Consider the following 8,343-nt stretch of genomic DNA (forward strand, 5'->3'; position numbering starts at 1 on the left):
GTCTCCTTGCACTACCAATAAGTAAGTGATTATCCTTTACACATCAGTCTCCTTGCACTACCAATAAGTAAGTGATTATCCTTTACACATCAGTCTCCTTGCACTACCAATAAGTAAGTGATTATCCTTTACACATCAGTCTCCTTGCACTACCAATAAGTAAGTGATTATCCTTTACACATCAGTCTCCTTGCACTACCAATAAGTAAGTGATTATCCTTTACACATCAGTCTCCTTGCACTACCAATAAGTATGTGATTATCCTTTACACATCAGTCTCCTTGCACTACCAATAAGTATGTGATTATCCTTTACACATCAGTCTCCTTGCACTACCAATAAGTATGTGATTATCCTTTACACATCAGTCTCTTTGCACTACCAATACGTATGCAGTGTCAGTCAGACTTTAGACGTTATCGACATGAACGTATTGATCGTCCTACCTTCGTACAGAGTATGTATGCACCACTGCTGACCACGGTGTTCTTATTTGTGTTAGCTTATAACTAAGCTGCCATATAGTTTATTTAACAATTACAAAATTCAAAACAAAAATCTACCTAAGAGAAAGTTCCATAACAGACAGGACAAACAACATAATTCGTTAAATGATTTTTCGAAAAGTCCATTTTAAACAGTGTTGCTATAATTTCCGGTTGGACCGTTCTTGCAACGGCGTCTTTATTCCTAATGTCACACCATCCGATTGATATATCACAGAGACTGCAGCGAACACCCACCACCAGGGAACACCCACCCCGTACCATTTTACCTTTTAAAATTTTAAAATTGAATTTTTAATATTTTCTTGAACAAGAGAGATTCACAGTGTTATTTTGCAGATTTGAAATACACCAATACTCGATGACTTTCAATTATAATTTTAAAAATATTTCAACCTTTGCTTAAACACTTCGTTAAGCTTAAAATGCTCTGGAACCTAATCAAAAACAATTTATTCACACTGATTTGCTAACTAGCTTTCAAATAAATAAATCAACACCTATCGACTTTCTGGTTGACTATGCATAGATAAATCTACATATTTTTACTCACAACCCAAGGTTAATGATGTGTGATAGATTAATACCACCAAGACCGTGATAGGATCAGGACAGAGTCTACACTTAATAAAAAGTTTCTCATTGTATTTTCACGCCCGAGATAGGATCAGGGGAAAGTCTACACTTAATAGAAAGTTTCTCAGTGTATTTTCACACCCGAGATCGGATCAGGACAGAGTCTACACTTAATAGAAAGTTTGTCAGTGTATTTTCACGCCCGAGATTGGATCAGGACAGAGTCTACACTTAATAGAAAGTTTCTCAGTGAATTTCACACCCGATATAGGATGAGGACAGAGTCTACACTTAATAGAAAGTTTCTCAGTGTATTTTCACACCCGAGATAGGATCAGGACAGGGTCTACACTTAATAGAAAGTTTCTCAGTGTATTTTCACACCCGCGATAGGATCAGGACAGAGTCTACACTTAATATACAGTTTCTCAGTGTATTTTCACGCCCGAGATTGGATCAGGACAGAGTCTACACTTGTAGTCCAAAGTTTTTCTGTTTATCTTCCTTAGGAACAAAGTGTTTTGTTCAATTTACCATAACATCAGATACATGATCAAGACAGAGTCTATAATATTAATAATAGACAACATTTGATATAGCGTCCTATCTAGTTAGAATAAGCCACTCTACAGCACTTTACAGTACAAAGATATACAATTTATATAATCAATACAATGAGCATATACAAATCAATACAATTTGCGAGGAATTTGATTGATTGATTGATTGATTGATTGATAGGTTTTACGTCTGCTTCACTACCGTGTAATTCGGTTATCTAGCAGACGAAATTGCGATGAATTCGCATGAGCTTCCTTTTCATGCGTTAACTACAAGTCCTATGCCACCTGGCTAATATCTCCCTGCGTGTGTGCTGGGGATGGAATGTGTTTCAAAAGTGAAACACAATACTACGTGTTTCACTTAGTGCTACACTTATATATATATTAAGATTTTTCCATTATTTCCACATTTGATATATGCTCCGGACAGCGTCTACACTTATTTCTTATGGTAATGCTTATAGAGGAACTTGCAATGGTAATTATATCTCGTGAAATGAAAGTTACGACGATTTCAATATATGAAGGTTGACACTGATTTCAAACAGGAAATATCTTTACAACGAAAATATATTCCATACAAAATATCTTTACACGGAAAATATCTTACACAGAAAATATCTTACACCGAAAATAACTTACACAGAAGATATCTTGTATAAAGGCTGTGACGGATTTCTCACAGAAAACATTTTGACACGGAAAAGATCTTTACAGCGATAATAACTTACACAGAAGATATCTTGTATAAAGCTTGTGACTGATTTCTCAAAGAAAACATTTTGACACGGAAAAGATCTTTACAGCGAAAATAACTTACACAGACGATATCTTGTATAAAAGCTGTGACGGATTTCTCATAGAAAACATTTTGACACGGAAAAGATCTTTACAGCGAAAATAACTTACACAGAAGATATCTTGTATAAAGCTTGTGACGGATTTCTCAAAGAAAACATTTTGACACGGAAAAGATCTTTACAGCGAAAAGAACTTACACAGACGATATCTTGTATAAAAGCTGTGACGAATTTCTCATAGAAAACATTTTGACACGGAACAGATCTTTACAGCGAAAATACCTTACACAGAAGATATCTTATATAAAGCTTGTGACGGATTTCTCACAGAAAACATTTTCACACGGAAAAGATCTTTACAGAGAAAATAACTTACACAGACGATATCTTGTATAAAAGCTGTGACGGATTTCTCATAGAAAACATTTTGACACGGAACAGATCTTTACAGCGAAAATATCTTACACAGACGATATCTTGTATAAAAGCTGTGACGAATTTCTCATAGAAAACATTTTGACACGGAACAGATCTTTACAGCGAAAATAACTTACACAGAAGATATCTTGTATAAAGGCTGTGACGGATTTTTTCACAGAAAACATTTTGACACGGAAAAGATCTTTACAGCGAAAATAACTTACAAAGAAGATATCTTGTACAAAGGCTGTGACGGCTTTCTCACAGAAAACATTTTGATACGGAAAAGATCTTTACAACGAAAATAACTTACACAGAAGATATCTTGGATAAAGGCTGTGACGGATTTCTCACAGAAAACATTCTGACACGGAAAAGATCTTTACAACTAAAATAACTTACACAGAAGATATTTTGTAGAAAGACTGTGAGGGATTTCACACAGAAAACATACTACACGGAAAATATCTTTACATGGAAAAAATGTTCCACACAAAATATCTTTGCATGGAAAATATCTTATACAGAAGATATCTTGTACAAAGGCTGTGACGGCTTTCTCACAGAAAACATTTTGATACGGAAAAGATCTTTACAACGAAAATAACTTACACAGAAGATATTTTGTAGAAAGACTGTGAGGGATTTCACACAGAAAACATACTACACGGAAAATATCTTTACATGGAAAAAATGTTCCACACAAAATATCTTTGCATGGAAAATATCTTATACAGAAGATATCTTGTACAAAGGCTGTGACGGATTTCTCACAGAAAGCATTTTGACACGGAAAAGATCTTTACAGCGAAAATAATTTACACAGAAGATATCTTGTATAAAGGCTGTGACGGATTTCTCACAGAAAGCATTTTGACACGGAAAAGATCTTTACAACTAAAATAACTTACACAGAAGATATCTTGGATAAAGGCTGTGACGGATTTTTTCACAGAAAACATTTTGACACGTAAAAGATCTTTACAGCGAAAATAATTTACACAGAAGATATCTTGTATAAAGACAGTGACGGATTTCTCACAGAAAGCATTTTGACACGGAAAAGATCTTTACAACGAAAATAACTTACACAGAAGATATTTTGTATAAAGACTGTGATGGATCTCACACAGAAAACATACTACACGGAAAATATCTTTACATGGAAAAAATGTTCCACACAAAATATCTTTGCATGGAAAATATCTTATACAGAAGATATCTTGTACAAAGGCTGTGACGGCTTTCTCACAGAAAACATTTTGACACGGAAAAAAACTTTACAGCGAAAATAACTTACACCGAAGATATCTTGTATAAAGGCCGGGCCGGATTTCTCACAGAAAACATTTTGTCACTGAAAAGTTCTTTACAGCTAAAATAACTTACACAGAAGATATCTTGTATAAATACACTGCCGGATTTCTCACAGAAAACATTCTGACACGGAAAAGATCTTTACAGCGAAAATACCTTACACAGAAGATATCTTGTATAAATACACTGCCGGATTTCTCACAGAAAACATTTTTACACGGAAAAGATCTTTACAACGAAAATAACTTACACAGAAGATATTTTGTATAAAGACTGTGATGGATTTCACACAGAAAACATACTACACGGAAAATATCTTTACATGGAAAAAATGTTCCACACAAAATATCTTTGCATGGAAAATATCTTATACAGAAGATATCTTGTACAAAGGTTGTGACGGATTTCAAACAGAAAATATCTTTACACGGAAAATATCTTTACACAGAAAATATTTTTACGACGAAAATATATTCCATATAAAATATATTTTTTACACAGAAAATATCTTCTTTAGAAAGGATGTGACGGATTTCACACAGAAAATATCTTTACACAGAAAATATATTTACACAGAAAATAATATCTTTAAAACGAAAATGTATTCCATATAGAATATATTTACACAGAACATATCTTCGTTATAAAGGTTGTAACGGATTTCACACCGAAATTTCTTTTCATCCAAAATATCTTACACATAAAATATGTTTATATATGAAACATACGATCTTGTTAGATGTAGGTGTAAAACAAGTAAAGCATGAAGTACCATACCTCCGACCAAGAACACCAACGTACGCATCAGGAACCAAGTCGTGCCCATGTCTCTCGCAGACTTCAGGGACTTCAGTCCTAGGTTAGTTAAATGTGTCTCTCGCAGACTTCAGGGACGTCAGTCCTAGGTAAGTTAAATGTGTTTCTCGCAGACTTCAGGGACGTCAGTCCTAGGTTAGTAAAATGTGTTTCTCGCAGACTTCAGGGACTTCAGTCCTAGGTTAGTAAAATGTGTTTCTCGCAGACTTCAGGGACGTCAGTCCTAGGTTAGTCAAATGTGTCTCTCGCAGACTTCAGGTACGTCAGTCCTAGGTTAGTTAAATGTGTTTCTCGCAGACTTCAGGGACGTCAGTCCTAGGTTAGTCAAATGTGTCTCTCGCAGACTTCAGGTACGTCAGTCCTAGGTTAGTTAAATGTGTTTCTCGCAGACTTCAGGGACGTCAGTCCTAGGTTAGTTAGTTACATGTGTTTCTCGATTTGGACCGCCTTTTTTTGTTACAACCAGACTTTGCCTGCTCACTTTATCACAAGGTAGCAGGCCCTTTAAACCGCCTGTTCGTTCGGTGTCTAAGATACAAAAACTTTGAACAATGAATTATACTTTTACACGTTGTTCTAAAAGCATGACCGGACACTTTGTCTCAAAATTCCTTTTCCGGAGATTGCTATGGGGATGTCCTAGTATATGGTACATGTATCTGCCGTATGTACCAACAGAGTGATGACGCGTGTTGGAGGCGTGGCTTTGTTGTTTGTCAGGGACACAGGTCAGAGTGTGAGACATTATACAGTTATTGCTGATTATTATGTTTTTTAACAGAATATACATGTATCTCCCATTAAAATAAATTGCAACCATGCATATTTAACATAAACGTAAGGTGCTGTGATGTGTGAAGATTTATCTTAGGGTGTGAAATCATGTCGTAATCTCCTATTAGGTGAACAAACAACAATTCATTTCGAAAGGAAGAAATACTTCAGTGGACCGCAACGGATACGCTTGATTTGTTGAATTGTGGGGTTACGTCATAATGGAATGGGATTTCGTTTTTATCATTCAGTCACTTTATAGAAAAGTAAAGGAGTAAAGTTAAAAATAGGAGAAGAACATTTATTTAAATGATAATAGATAAACTAAAACTGGAGCTCTGATTGTCGAAACATTTATATGGTAGTTCAGGCTATATAGATGTATTCTACTTTAATCTGGGTATTTTCTCAGTTCAAATTCTATGTTAATGTAAAGATTTAAACGGGATTTAAGTTATTGCTAAATGAAACGCCAGAAAGGGGAGTACCTTGCGTTATGCATGATTTACTCCAACCAATAACGAAGGAATACTTTGGCATGATTGCTGTAATTTTGAACAGGGCACCAGTAACCTATTTTTACAATGAGGTTACATAAAGGATATTATATAGTTAAAACATATAATAGCTAGATAAATATTTTGAATATTATCAATCCAGTATTTTCCCTGTTGCCTTGTCCCACCCCGGGGGACCCTCTTTGTTCAAGACAGTAAATAATTCCTTGGTTGGAGGTTAATGGTCCTCAGTTCTTCGTCCGTAACTGGAGACACGACACTATTTAACCATTCGTAATTTGAGCTATATGCTTCGACATGGCTCATTAAACAGCAAAGCAGTACATGTTTTTATTCAGTTGTAAGTTATAGATTATCACACTGTTTTTTAAGGGTTTGTCGTGAGAACAATTTTCTCATCGCGAGCACGTGGATAAAATCGAGAGGCCTTCTCAAGTTCTTCTCAAGTCGTTCTCAACTTCTTCACATACTGACAACCAGTGATAATGAATTTATCATGCTGCCGGTAGGTGGTATAAGGTAGTATAAAGATAATAATTAATGAGGTGTTATCGCACAATCTATAAAAGCAGTATGGTTCTGGAAGCAAGTTGGTATATTTGGGGTAATATATTTGACAATATGTGTTTTACTTTAAAATAAATTGTGTATCACAACTATAGCATGCTACAATATTTATGGGATACATAGAAAATGTACGCGTTGCTTACACACGCGTCGCGAGTCCTGTGCTTAGCACCAGTTTATGTATGACAAGTTGACTGATGTTTATGGCCTCGTTTCGTTTAGTCGCCTCTTTCATCACGTAGTCGGATACTGCAAGTTTCTTCTTTCTACGAATCGGCACAGAGTGTTTAACATTGCAAGCATGGGGTCCGATTCCTCTTCTAAGATCTAAACTATTAAATATTCAGAAATAAGATAAGCACTAGTTGTTGCCGTGATCATGTATAACCGGCGGTGATGATGTAATGCTTGACATCACACAGAACGTTGTTTCAAGTTTTTTTTTATTTCTGATTGCAAATCAGCATATAGGTTAATTGATACATAGAATACAAAACATATTTTTTAAATTTTCAAGATGGTGGAGGACAATTCCATATAAGCAATTATCACATAAAAAGAATACATAATTTAGCAATATTACTGCACGAGGGTTTTTCTTTTGGCGGTAGCATATTTTAAATATAGACCCAATCTACGTAATGTTTTAATACTTTTACATGACAATAATTCAATTAATTTATACACACTGGGGCATCGGAAGTAATATTGTTTAATGTATGTGTTTCTCAATACAGAGTAAGCAGGACACATAAGAATAAACTGTATCTCATCTTCTAAATCATTTTTGTCTCAGGCAAAACATAATCTTTGACCTCTCAGAACCCCATTATAACTCCAGATTCGATATTAAGGGAATGCGCCTGCATGCGATATTGACTCAACAATTTTTTTGGTATTGTAGTTGTAGTGATCATGTATAACCGGCAGTGATGATGTAACGCTTGACATAACACAGAAGGTTGTCGTGATTTTTATAACCGACGATGATGATGTAACGCTTGACATCGCACAGAACGTTGTAGTGATCATGTATAACCGGCAGTGATGATGTGAGGCTTGACATAACACAGAACGTTGTCGTGATCATGTATAACCGGCGGTGATGATGTAACGCTTGACATAACACAGAACGTTGTAGTGATCATGTATAACCGGCAGTGATGATGTAACGCTTGACATAACACAGAACGTATTCGTGATTATGTATAACCGACGATGATGATGTAACGCTTGACATAACACAGAACGTTGTCGTGATCATGTATAACCGGCAATGATGATGTAACGCTTGACACAACACAGAACGTTGTCGTGATCATGTATAACCGGCAATGATGATGTAACGCTTGACACAACACAGAACGTATTCGTGATTATGTATAACCAGCGGTGATGATGTAACGTTTGACATAACACAGAACGTTGTCGTGATCATGTATAACCGGCAATGATGATGTAACGCTTGACACAACACAGAACGTA

Source organism: Mizuhopecten yessoensis, unplaced genomic scaffold, assembly GCF_002113885.1.
Source record: "Mizuhopecten yessoensis strain PY_sf001 unplaced genomic scaffold, ASM211388v2 scaffold6857, whole genome shotgun sequence".
In the NCBI taxonomy this organism is placed as follows: domain Eukaryota; kingdom Metazoa; phylum Mollusca; class Bivalvia; order Pectinida; family Pectinidae; genus Mizuhopecten; species Mizuhopecten yessoensis.